The 13,676-nt window shown below is 39.3% G+C and overlaps 1 protein-coding gene across 1 annotated transcript in view; it reads left to right on the plus strand.

Moving 5' to 3' along the window:
* Nucleotides 1–13,676, plus strand: part of LOC127353890 (metabotropic glutamate receptor 8-like) — a 129,620-nt gene that overhangs the window by 78,595 nt on the left and 37,349 nt on the right. The window lies entirely within an intron of this gene.

The following is a 13,676-nucleotide window of genomic DNA, read 5'->3' on the forward strand; positions in this document are numbered from 1 at the left end:
CATCGGTTTGTTCCAACTTTCAACCACCTTACTCTGTCTTTCTTTCTGTGCATTCTGATTGTGATTGTTTGCTATAAATCAAACTCAAGATCTGTACTGATTGTGTGCATAATGTTAAACAAGATATGTTTGTATCGGGGCACCCTGGTACCTCAGTTGTTGAGGAACATATATAGTTAGATTTTGGTTGAGGACCTTTGTTCCATGTCATATCCTTGTCTCTCCCCATGTTTCCTGTGCCAGGAAAATAATCTTAGAAAGATACATTATATCAAACATAATCACATTGTTGCAACATTGTTCTTTTTGCATAGTCAATTTCATCCTGTCAACATCACAGCTTCATTAATGGAGAAAAAAACAGATTTCATCATTATTACTGCCAACTGAAACAGTGACTGTGAGCCAGCCTGTATCACTCAGCATTAGTGTTGGACCTCACTAATGCTATTGTGTCTGAATGGGATCAAATTCCTACGGCCAGGTTCAACATCCAGTGGTGAAACCAGAAGAGTAGAGCCTAGTATAACAACAGATTAAGGCTTATCAGTTTGAAATTGACCGTTGTAGTTGTGTTCAGGGCCCTAAAAACAGCCCTGTTAAAACAGAAAGAATGAAAATGACATCATCTGGATTTCAGCAAACAAAAATAATCAGAGGTCATACTTTCTTGTAACCACTGTGAGATACAAATCTACAGAACCTGAGAGACCTTCAGTATGTTATTTCATCATGGTAGTCCAGGATCTCATCCACGTTGGAGGGTCTGTAACTGAGTCTGCTGTCTCTTTGGACTACTTCAGCACTCAACCTCTCCTCCATTTATATTCATGAGCTGGATTTCTGACTTGCACTTGCTGCCAATTAACATGCTGGATAATCATTTTGGGGCCCGAGCTCTCGACCTCGTGATACGGAGCGCCTCTGACATCCTCCGTCTGTAATTAATCCGGCATTCACGAGTGTAACAATGAATATGAAAAAGTGTTTGTAGTTTAACTCACAGCTCTCATCTGACACTGATGAATAATGTCCTAATTTATGGACACCTTATGGAATACAATCAGCTGGAAGAGAAGAAGGCCAATCTATTGGATATTCAAGGAAACCTTAAAGGAATAGTAATGTACTGTACCACCTTTATCATGATCATTCTACAGAGTGAGCAGAAATAAAAAAAAACTATGCTAATACTTGCTGGTGGTCCGAACACCCACTCTCTGTGATGAATAACTGGGCTGGTTCCTTTGGTGAGTCAAATGAAAACTTGTTTGAACCCAACCCATGTAGCCTAATTATAATGGTATTTTGTACAATGGACACTATATTTCAGATTTGTCATAGTAACTTTACTGTATGGCAAATGTATTTTAAAGTTAGCAAACATCCTCACTTTTATTCTTAATTTTTGTATCTATAGTGTTGAATCCAAAATGCTTCCTCACATTACAACCGTTAAGGACCAGTGTGTAGGATTTAGCGGTATCTAGCTGTGAAATTGCAGACGGCAACCCACTGAATACCTTCCAAGTGTGTAGGAGAAACTACGGTGGCTGTTAAAGTAGCTGGGCTATTGTAGAAACATGGCGGTTCAACGTGGCAGCCTGTGTAGAAGAGGAACCGCTCCCTCTGTAATTCTAAGTTAACAAAAACACAATGATTCTTGTTTTTAGGTGTTTATACACCAATGAAAACATATCTATGAATATTATATTCAATTTCTGACAATAGATCCTCCTAAATGTTACTCACTGGACGTCATTATTTTCCATCTTCCTTGTTTCCATTAACAAAGAGAACAGTCTAGTTTACTGATACAATAATAGGTCATCAATAAATAAGAGTGATGGTCTGTTTCATATATAAACTGTGAATATTGAATTCAAATTGATCTTTACAGACCCAATATTACACATTGGAGTACACTGGGCGTGGGTTCTGATGATGGTTAGATGTGCAGATGAGTCCTTGAGTTATTTAAGTGTTGTTGCCCAAACTTCTGTTTTTTAAAAGAACATTTTAAAAGATTTTTATTTCTGAACAGTAACCCTGCAGAAAGTAACCATGTATTCAGGCCTCACCTGGAAAGCAGATGTACAGATGTAAATTGGAAGCTAAAAAAATTCTATTCTCCTCTACAGTCACGTCCAGCTGCTGAGTCTCTCCATGCTGACTGCAGAGACCCTGCAGCAGCATGTAATCCTCCCTGATTCAGGAAGACTTTCTCTGTAAAACAGGGGGCCACTGACGGCCAAATCCTTTACAAACATGTCCGACACGCAAAACGGGATTTGTGGAAGGTGTTGGGTAAACACAGGCGAGTGTGCAGACAGAAGTGAAACAACAGAACAACAACGTCAGCGCTCTGAGAATAGCTGCTCTGTCCCAGCTGCTGATAACGCTGTGAGTCTGTACCTGAGCTCAGTGGACAGCTTTGATCAGTCTTCTGCTGTCAGGACGCAGCTCTCAACTGATTGTGTTAGAGACTCCAGATTGAGTTTTGGAGCTGCAGCAGAGTTATCACACAAACAGACAAACAGCTGATTCAGCAGGTCAGTGTCCACCTATGTGTGTTTGTGTGTGAATGTGAGCGCAAAGAGGAACGTTTGAGTCCTTGCAGTATGCTTCGTTCAGGCTCAGAGGGCTGAAAGGCTGCAGGTGTGCATGTGTGTGTCTGCCTGGGTGCATCACAGTGTGTGTTTGTGTCATGTTGTGACACTGTAATGGACCAGTTTCTATAGAAATTGATATATCAAAATCTATTTTCATTTACATAAAGATTATAAAGATGCAAATACGGTACAGTATGTTACTGTACAGGAGTGGAGCGCAAGAAAAGAAACACCACAGAAATATTTGAAAGGACAAATGATTTTTATGCTGGATTTTCACCTGCATGCCTCAATAAAATGAAATGTGTTTTTTTAATGACAGAGAAAGCATTTAAAAAAAGAATGGTTTAACGTTTTGAAAGATGTTTTTACATCTTACTTTGCAGCACAAAGTTAGATTAAAAAATGTTTACCACTCCAATATCTGTCTGTTACACATAATGCTACAGCCGGCCACTGGTTAGCTCAGTTTAACTCAAAGAAGGGAAACAGACGGCCAGTCCACCTACCAGTCTGCATGGGGGTTATGTGCCGGACTGTTTCTTGGCTCTGAGCAGTTGCCAGGCAACCAGCATACTCTGGGATGTTACTTGTTGCTGTAGAGAAACAGAGCCGCACATAATCCCTCGTGTAATGGCAAATTGTCATTTCAGCATTTATATTTTTGTCCAGATTACACAAACAAGATTTAATGTCTACATTTTTTTTTTGCAGCACAGTTTCCCCAATTCTTTCCATGAGCCACACACAGTTCTCAGAAAAAATAGACAGTGAAAAGGGTCTGTTCATAGTCATATCGACATCATACCAGCAACAAATACATCTTTCACTACAGTTTCACTGTCCATGAAAAATTATTGGGAAAAAAATTCAACTCAACACCTCTGTATCCATTTCAGATTAAAGGCCCTCTAGAGTTTCTGTGGACAGAATCCATTCATATTTTTTCAACAAGGCTTTTATTGTATTGTATTTATCAAAGCAGAAGCAGAAATGCTCTCTGTGTGGAGATCACAGGTGTGCGAGCCACAGCAGTTCAGTGAGACAGACATAGGAGAAGTACTCTCCTCCAGAAAGTGACTTAGCACATTTCCTTTCACTTTAAGTCTGCCACACAAGATCTTAACTTTAACAATGTTCCTGTAAATTCTCAAATTAAAGATGATACTCATAAATGTCAAATAGTTCAGAAGTCATATAGTTAGTTATATTTATTTTATCGTCACATGTTCGATACAGCCTCCAATCACGTGTGTCCCGTTTTATCCCTGAAGTCCCTACCTGTATCAGCTTTCAGTAGTGCATTAAGTCTAAATGTTTCTTTTAATGTGTTGATCTCCATCAATGGGGGCATTTGTGAGCTCACCGTTGTGTCAAGCTTAATTTGTTCCAGAGCATCACATGAGCAAAGCCACACCGCCAAATTAAAATGTGTATTGTTGCAATAGGTGATTAAAATCTGGATGTGAGTGTTCTGACTGAATGTTTATCTTGAAATTTGAATTAAGTATCCTGTTGTCTCAGGATAACAACCTCTCATGATAACAGGTTATGGACAGGAACAATAATGACATGGACATGGATGGAATTTGTGATTCAGAATTGATTAAAAGACAAAATGTTCAATCTCCGTAGATGTGTTCAGAGTTGGTGAGGGTCCAGTAGTAATCAAGGGATCTGTCTCTGCTGTCAGATCTGAACATTTATCTCAGAGCAGTAAAGTCCTGTGGAGTCTCTGACCTGCAGCTTGTACAATCATCTGAAATTAGGAACTTAATCACCTCTTTGGGCTCACTGATTCACTTCAGAGACAGACAGAAAACAACTTCACCTAATCAAAGCAATCACAAGTTTTCAATAAATTGATCCTGTTCAGTGTTAACTGCTAAGGTTGATTTCTGTCTCACAGCTCAGGTTTATTCACTTCACAACATCTTGAATATTTCTATTCATGCTATCAGCTCTATGGATGGTCTGTCTGTCGGTCTTTAATGAAATATCTCGACATTCTGCACGGATATTTGTGGCTCCCAGTTGATGAACCCTACTGACTCTGGTGACCTCCTGACTTTTCCTCTAGCTTCACTATGAAATTTGTAGTTTTTGAGTGAAACGTCTCAACAGCTATTGGACGGATTGCCATGAAATTTGGCACATATATCCATGCCCAACCTAATAATTATGCTGATCTGTTAGCTTTTCACCTATCATCAGGTCCAAATTTAGCTGTGAGGATATCAAAACTTGAGCCACATTTGTACTATAAAGCAATTACCTGCTCATAATTAATCCAAATCACTAATTTTATGAAATAATCCTGCATTTATTGTTTTCACTATTTGGGTTCATTGTACAGTTCATCAGTTGTTCTGTACTGTTATGAATTGACTATCACATATACATAAAATATGTCACTTAATTTTCTAAATGATAGAAAAGGGGTTGCTAAAGGAAAAAGGTTGGAAACCACTGCTATAAATAACTGAGAAAAATGTTTTTGGCTAGTGTCAGGGACCGAGCTGGCAGGCATGAGGAGTCAAGGGTAAATTTTCACAAAAAGTAATCTTATTCACAAAAAAAGTGAAAATCATCAATTTACAAAATATACAAAATGTTCTGGGCCCATAAAAGAGGTCAACTAAACAGAATTTAACTCAGGCTACATTAACTGAACGGACTGAACATACTAAGCCAACCAACCAAACCGACCTAACTAAACTAAAGACATTGGGGAAAGTTAAATAGTGGCTGATCAGGACACTCTGACACACATAGACTAAAACATAACATTTAAACAAACCATAATAACCTCAAATAATATCCAGATAATGCAGCCAAATATTAACTAAGGAAAATACTGAAATACTAAACATCAAAAAGCATAATAATCAGAAATAACTAAACTCAAACAAGGAGAAACCACTGCCTCTCCCAGTGATTCTGGCCAACATGGTGTAGTCCAATTATCGCCCAACCCCTTTTAAGTGTCTCTGATTCAGCCGGCATTTCCTTTGTCAGCCATGAGACATCTTCAGCAGCAGCACCCAGGAACTGGTAACACCGTGTGCTTTTGCCTCAGTGTGTGGCTGCTAGGGCGGCCATCACAGCTAGTGCTAAAAAGAAAGAGGAAAGTGGAAAGAAGAAGCAAAACGCTTGCTTTACATATTTCTTTTCATTTCTTTGACTTTCCTCTAATATTAGATTTTTATGAAATATTTTATAGTTATAAGAACATTTATTTAAATGTAACCAAGTGAGAAGTTTAGAGAGGAAATGGCCTTTTGGTTAACAACTCATAGACATCTGAAATATGACAAGGGGCCCCAAGTGTAGACATAATGATTTAAAGAGGTTGGGAACCGCTGTATTAAACTTTTATAATACATTGTATTTTATAAATACATCTTAGGTCTTCAGTCTACTTACTCTTGTAAGTATGAGTCCTGTTAGTCTGTGGCTGCAAAGCTTCAAAACCTCCATTAGAGAAGAAGAACCAGCCTCAGGAGCATCTCACCAGCTGACAGAGATTAGAGCGCGCTCAGTACAATCCCTCCAGAGGGCACTGGGGGAGGCCCGCTCATTAATTGTAATTAATTTGAATAATTAAATATCCATGAGACACGGTGGCCCGAGGTCTGACGGAGACGTTCCATCACCCTCCGCTCAGGGATGTTGTCGCCGCTCTGCCATGTTCACAGCCGCCGCCACCTCTGAGCACCTCATTTCCTGCCAGATAGAGTGTGTCGCTTTTAAAAAGTAATCCAATGTTGTAATTATACCAACAACCCCCCCACCAACCTCCAACCTCCAACCTCCCGCCCCTCCCCCCTCCTGAACACTCGAGGGTAAATTAGAAAATCTATTTTTCCTTCTCCCTCTCTTCCTTCTTCCATATGTTAATATCATAATCACCTCCTCACAACTGAGACCCTTACAAAAACAATCCCTTAAACTATCCTTAATTTACTTGTTAAAGAGTAAGGACCACACCAGCATCTCACTGGACCCAAATAACATTAGCAGCTATGTTTACATGCTGTTTAATGTGCCTAATGGTAGCAGTGCGCTTTGCCTCTGTGAGGCTTGATCAACAAGCTACGGCAGTGGTTCCAACCTGGGAGTCGAGACCTCCACTAGGGGTCGCTATTGCTTTATGGGGGGGCCAGAGGTTGCATGCGGTGGCATGTGGTGGCATTTGGTGGCATTCAGGCTCCCAGACACTTTGGCAACCCTTTAGACTTGTTCATGGATTTCTCAAATATTTCAAATGAATTTGTAAATTAAGGCAAAGTCATGTTCCCTTTACCCTACCTAATTTGTTAATTAAGGGTTTTTCAAATTAATGGATAAATTAAGGACTCTGGCTACAAAACACCTTGATTGGCATTTGGTGTTTGAAAAACACTTACAACACACTGTCTACCCAGAACATGTAGGCTACAGAGCCAGCCTGCCTGCTGCTGTCAATCAAACACAGACACCGGTTCACCCGTCCAGCTGCTGAGGCCAGAAAACGCCAAATAGTCTACAATAGTCTGAAGACCTCTGTCTCCGATCCTTTTCACGGTCTAGTTACTCTTCCTCCCTGAAGGTCGAGGTCTGAACCTTTGTGACTCTGAGTCGTCCCTGATCTCTGCAGCCTCCAGCCGATGGATTCTCTGTCAGCCTCTCATTGATTCTGATCTATAATTAGTGTTCTGTTTGTTTGTGTGCAAGAAGCAGCAGCCGCCAGCAGAGACTCTTGTTTGGATAATGGAGACACGTTTGTCGTTTGAAAACCTGATTCTGTGGTTGAGATCCTGACAGCAGCATGTCACTTTCTGATGATCTCATGCAGCGGTGAAGCAAAAACAAAATCCTTCTTCGCAATTTCTTCACATGTTGAACCTCTATGTTTGAGGACATTGTTCTATTTTGGAGGAGGGTCGGGCTTTATTGCCTTTTAATTGATAGTGACAGCTTAAGAGTGAGAGGAAATGGGGGGGAGAGAGAGAGAGAGAGAGAGAGAGAGAGAGAGAGAGAGAGAGAAGGATGACACGCAGCAAAGGGCCATAAACTCGCTCCTCTCCCTTTTCACCCCTCTTGTTCAGTCCCTTCATAGTCCCCAGAGTCAGAGTCCTGGTCGGAGCCGCTGTGAATCACCTGGCCTCTGATGGTGCCAGAGGCTGTGTTCGGTCCCGGCTCTGGTCACTGGAAAGCTGCTTAGCCGGCTCCGTTGCCCACTCACCGAGAAGTAGTCAGATTTTTAACACAAATTTTAGTACACACATCGGAGTAAAACTGTTAATACTGCAGCAAAATACCCAATACAAGTAAAGGTTACTGACCGGTTAGTGTTCAGACCAAAAATAGCACTGAATTTAACAGACAAACTGAAAAAATGATACAGGAAAGTTATTACAGTGACCCCCCCCCCGTTGCATACAATTTAAAGTATTTATTACATTTAAAAAGAAGAAAAGAGAATTGGGTTGAAATGCATATATTAACATTTTCATAATTTAAGAAGAAGAAAAATAAGTTTCTTGCTTCTCAGTTGGGCTCTAGCACAGAAAAAAAAGTTTTTGCATATTTAAAGATCCAGGTATGATTTCGTTTAGCGCCACCTTTAGGACAAACTTGATGGTTTAGCTGCTGTAGGCTGTAAGCGTAGCTAAATCATCAGAATGTTTGTGTTCACTTTTAGTTGCTTTCACTTCCTTTGAGAAAAGAAGATGGAGACATTCTCTGCAATCTAACTGTTCCCTCAGCAGCTGGTTTGTAGTTGGAGGATATCGAGTTTCTTATTATTCAGGTGAAACCTTGTTTTTCACTCCGAGGATCAATTCTTCCACCTGGAGACTTCACAAACAGTTTCACCAGAGAACATGAATATTTGATTCCGTTCTTCTTCTTCTTTGTTCAACGATGTGTTTGCTGAGTTAAGAGCCTCATTGTTTTCTCACCTTTTTACAGCACTGTTCCTTCCTTTTGTGTTCCTCTGGGTTGCAGATTCCCTTGAAATACACTGAGTGCATATGAAAGCCAGATTTGCATTTGAACGCCTCTTTGTGTTTTCTTGTGTATGCTTTTTCTTACCTTTGTGCTGCAGTTTGTTTGGATAGAAACTTCAGTAGATGAAAAAGTGATGTCGACAGAGGCTGGGTGTCTTTCTTTCTTCTGTTTGCAAGCAGCAGTGATGTCTGAGGAAGAAAAGCTGCCAGAGATTGAGCAGCTGTTTTGTCTTCAGCAGCACTCTGGAAGGTTTTTTTTTGTCGACACCTCGCTTGAGAGGAGAAAGTGGCTACAGTGGGGGGTCTTGTGCTGTATAGATTGTAAAGCCCCTTGAGGCAAATGTGTGATTTGTGATATTAGATATAAATAAAATTGACTAGACCTGTCTTGACTTATTTTGACCATCTTGATTTTAAATAAGGACTTGTTGGTCTTGACTTGTGGCTTATTGGTCTTGAGTTGGACTGTCTTGATCTTAACTAAGGACTTGTTGGTCCTTGGGACTTACCTGTCTTGACTTATCGGTCCTGATTTACTGATTTAGGACTTACTGGTTTTGACTTGGGACTTAGCTACTGTAGCCACTTGCCTGTCTTGACTTGTTAGTCTTAAATTGGTTCTTGGCTTGCTTACAGGTCATGACTTGTCAATCTTTACTTGGGACTTGTTAATCTTAAATTTAGTGTTTGTTGTCTTGACTTGGGACTTTGGACAGCATTTCATAGCCAAGGCTTAAGACTCACAGTGACTTGCAAAACCTAAATTAGAAACGAATGTCAAAGTCTGAATAATAAACCTAAAATGTCAAAGACAAGAAATGGTGCGCCAGTGAATATTTGAGTGAATGTTGAGATGATTTATGTCCCTTTTATTCTCATGTGCTATTGGATTTGATTTTTCCTTGGATTCATGAATGTTTGAGCAGCTCTCAGACGTGTCTGTCATGTTTTTATAACCCTCAATCAGAACCAGTGTTGTGAGGAAACATCATTATTAATCTTCATTAATGAATGTGACACAGACTGACATTACTGATAAAAAACAGAGCCAATGAAAACTCTATTTATGTAAATATATTCAGATGTGCGAGACGCAACAGTTAGGCTGGTTTCTCCCCAAACTCACCCTATCACCACTAACCTCTGTAATTAGTTTAACGTTTATCTAATTTTCAAATCTAATTAAAAGTGAAGGATGCCTGTGAGTGAGTGAGAGAGAGAGAGAGAGAGAGAGAGAGAGAGAGAGAGAGAGAGAGATGGGAAAAACAGAAACACGTCTATCCTGTCAAGAAGGAATTAAATTTACCCTGTAAGTGATGTGTAATTGAAATGCCAGCAGCTGTGATGAAGCTTTCTGTCTAGCACGGCGCCTCACCTCTGTCATTGTTAGGGTTTCACCATCATCATCGTTTATCAAAGCCCGTTAGAAAACAGAAACTAAATTCAGGTCAAACACGCTGCTCACCTTCCACTTTCTCTCCAAAATCATGTTCATTCATGAAGTTTCTGTTGCTGATGGATTATTCATAAGGTTTTTATTTTAGTCAGTAACTTGTTTTAAAGTGAGTGGCTGATAAATAACCGACATTTTGTGCAAATGGAGCACACTGTGTGTATTTTCTAAAATGTTTCCTTCTCGTCCTGCAAGGATGTCAACGCCACTCAACAACAGTTTGTACCTGGGGCAAAAATATCTTCAGAGCTACATGCCTCATTTCCCAAGAAATTTACAGGAAATATGGATGGTCCTCTGAGGATGAAACCTTTTCATTGTGAAGACACCCTGACCTCTTCTCTAGCGCCACCCTCAGAACAAAATTATGAGCTATAGAACTGACTGAATATTTATAATCACAATAGGATGAACAGTATTTTTTCACAGGGGACATGTTCTCCCCACTTTTTCAGACGGCAGTATTGGACCCAATTTTCTGTAGCGGTCCCAGTAATATTTGCTCTTAAGGTGTATTGAAGCAGATAAGCTACAGTTTGAGTCAAGTCAAGTCATGCAGTTGCAAGAAAAATACTTTCTACTCATATCTCAAGATGTTTGATTTGAAAGAGAACTCATTCTGATTATAATTATAACTATTCTAATCCATTAAAACCACTGGAAACCCAAATCCACAATAGCCTTCTAACTATGTCATTTAGGCTTTTGTCATTTAAGGTTTTGTAAACTTTCCTGACATTAGGTTTGAATTGGGCATGGTTATGCTCAGATATTTATTATGGAAATTAAACAATTAGTTCAGCAAACCAATAAAGAAATACACGTCGGTTGTCCCTCTCTCTGCTCCTGCTCAATCTGCTCCTATGAGTTTGTGCCAGCTGTAAATATTTAAATAGTTCAGTAATTCAATTTGGTTCAGACATTTTATGTTTCCATCAGGATGAATTGTAATAACTTTGTGATAACACAACCGTGAGCATGGCTGTAAACTCTTTTTAACAATGGACAATATCAAAATATGACACATTTGACTCATTAAGATGTAGTTATATTTTATTTACATACTTTCTGACCATGAACTGTTCCCACTGGAATCTGATATGGGCCACATTAAAAAAATAATGTGAACAACCATCAAAAATCTGACCAATAAATCACAATTGAGCACTAAGACTGGCAGTGTGTGAACACAACCATTCACATATCATCACATTTTAAGTTGATATGGTTAGAAAATTGTTTCTTATTTACACATTCAGCAATTACAGAGCAACATTATCATTTATTGGATACGTTTTTGTGTCCACCCGTTGAGTGTGAGTCAATGAGAGCAGTAAAAAAAACAGTAAAGCTGTGGACCAGACAGCTAAACAATGATCTGAAACTCACTGTAAAGCTCAGTAAAGTTGAGGAGAGCTGCAGATTGTGGTGACAGTTGTCTGTAGGTCCATCACTATGAGCAATACCTTTCACATTGTCCCATTGTTTTCACATACTCATTTGATACATTGTTATTCTGAAAACATCGATTTCAGCCACTTTTAAATATATTTTTCATAGTATCTTGCGAAAAAATAATAGACCGCAAAAAATTAAAATGCTAATTAAAACAAAAAAGGTGACATCTACAGGAATTAAGTCAAATAGTTTCACTTAGTCAGCAGTAGATGATCCAATCTAAATATAAGATTATTGGAAATATAGCTTTGTACCGAACACCTGCTTGTTGGTGAATATGACTGGTCTGCCAGTGGTGGTTGGTGGTAACAAATTTCCTGAAAAGGACAATAAAGAATCTATCTATCTGTCTCCAGCACAGAAGTCAGAGTCAGACTAGGAGACACTGACCTTCTTTTAAATTCAAAATGCTGCATTCAGGCACCATTTCAATTTCCAGGATCGAACATGTGTATTCTTTAAATACTGAGGAGACACTCATCATCAGCAGCGAGCAGCAATCATCTGCTACTTGGCCGTACATCTCCTCTCTGCCTCGGCTGTTTGACATCCTCGGCACTTCTCTCGCCGTTCGAGGCTCATTCATAACTGCCGTACAGACGTGTAATCAGTCTTTACTGCCGGAGCAAATGTCTCCCCTTGGACAGATCCCCCGCTGCCCGCCTGCTATTAAAATTAAATTGGATTTCATTTCTAAGCTCCTATTAATTCAGAGAAGTCTTGTCTGTTGATGGAGGGTCCACTCCGGCAGTTAGTTTCCTCCTCCTCCTCTTTCCCTTTCCTCTTTGCTCTCCGGCCGGCGGCGCGATCTCAGAGTGTCACGGCTCTAATAACAGTAATTACTCAGTGAACATTTTTGGAAGGACTTTACAGAGTTTTCAAATAAAAGATGACGATGTCTTCTCCACTCTGTTATTTAATCAAAGCAAATGAGATGGAGCCAAATGTATTTTTTTATGTTAATGGGTTAGTTATAGGAAATGTCTCATTTCACATTCCCATAGTCATGTGTGAGTTACTTTCTGCCTCGTGGCAAGGACAAAGTTCTTGGGTTCAAAAAGAAAAGGAAATTCACAAAGGCAGAAAGACCACAGACAAAAATGGATACAGCTTGTTTACGGCCCTTATTGTTTCCTTCTGATTCACTGTCTGAATGTTGATATTTTCTGTCACATTTTCACCTCATCAATTAGTAAAAATGATGATGTTCATTAATTAGTCTGTCGATCGCTTTAAGCTTGAGTACTGTTCAGATTGTCATGATATCCACTGTCATATCTATGGTCTCCAGAGGAGGAATCCTACAGAAGCATATTATATGGAAGCTCAGTGTAAATGAAAAAGAAAATTCCAAGAAATGATCTCTTATTTATGAGTTTTGTTTTTTGTAACCATGTATCAATCCATATATCATAATCATTACTACAATACCAGTACAGTGTGTCATGATTATGAGATGAGACAAAAATTATAGATCTTCCAATTTCTTCCAATCACAAGAAAAGCATCTCATAAGATCCATATGTCATAATTAAGAGGTACTTTTCTTGTACTTATTATTGATGTTGTGATTCCAAGACAAATTTTTCGTAATTAATATTGATCTTGTTGATCTCTTGAGATGTAAAATCGCAATTACAATATACAGAATACATGATTAGTGTGTATATATGTGTGTGGGGGGGAGGTTAAATTTTTCTTGATGTTGATTGATTAAATGAACAACTTTTGTCCAGTCATTTTTTGACATGAGCTGTTACGACACACAGGGTGAAACCTCACGACAGATATCACATCAAAAAAAGAGTGACCAAACACTCAACTAGTGAAACCTACTAAAAACTGAGAGACATGTTATTAAGCATGCGGAATACTTCCTCTACAACACTTTTACATTACTGTTAATCAGCACATCACTCACAAAGACTGCGGCAGTAACAGGCGTACAAATTAGTTTTTTATAAATCATGTGTTAGGTGGGGAGGGGGGCTGAATGAGGGTCTAATGGGGATTATTGATGGATGATGGCTGGAAGGTGTCCTGATGAGGAACTGTAGTGAGACTCAGACTGGGTGTAACATGATGGGGTTCGGGTTGGATAATTGTGAGAACTGAAAGGGTGGTTAGATATACCTATATGAAATAAGATGAGAATGAGGC

The sequence above is a fragment of the Dicentrarchus labrax genome, unplaced genomic scaffold (genome assembly GCF_905237075.1).
Source record: "Dicentrarchus labrax unplaced genomic scaffold, dlabrax2021, whole genome shotgun sequence".
Lineage (NCBI taxonomy): Eukaryota > Metazoa > Chordata > Actinopteri > Moronidae > Dicentrarchus > Dicentrarchus labrax.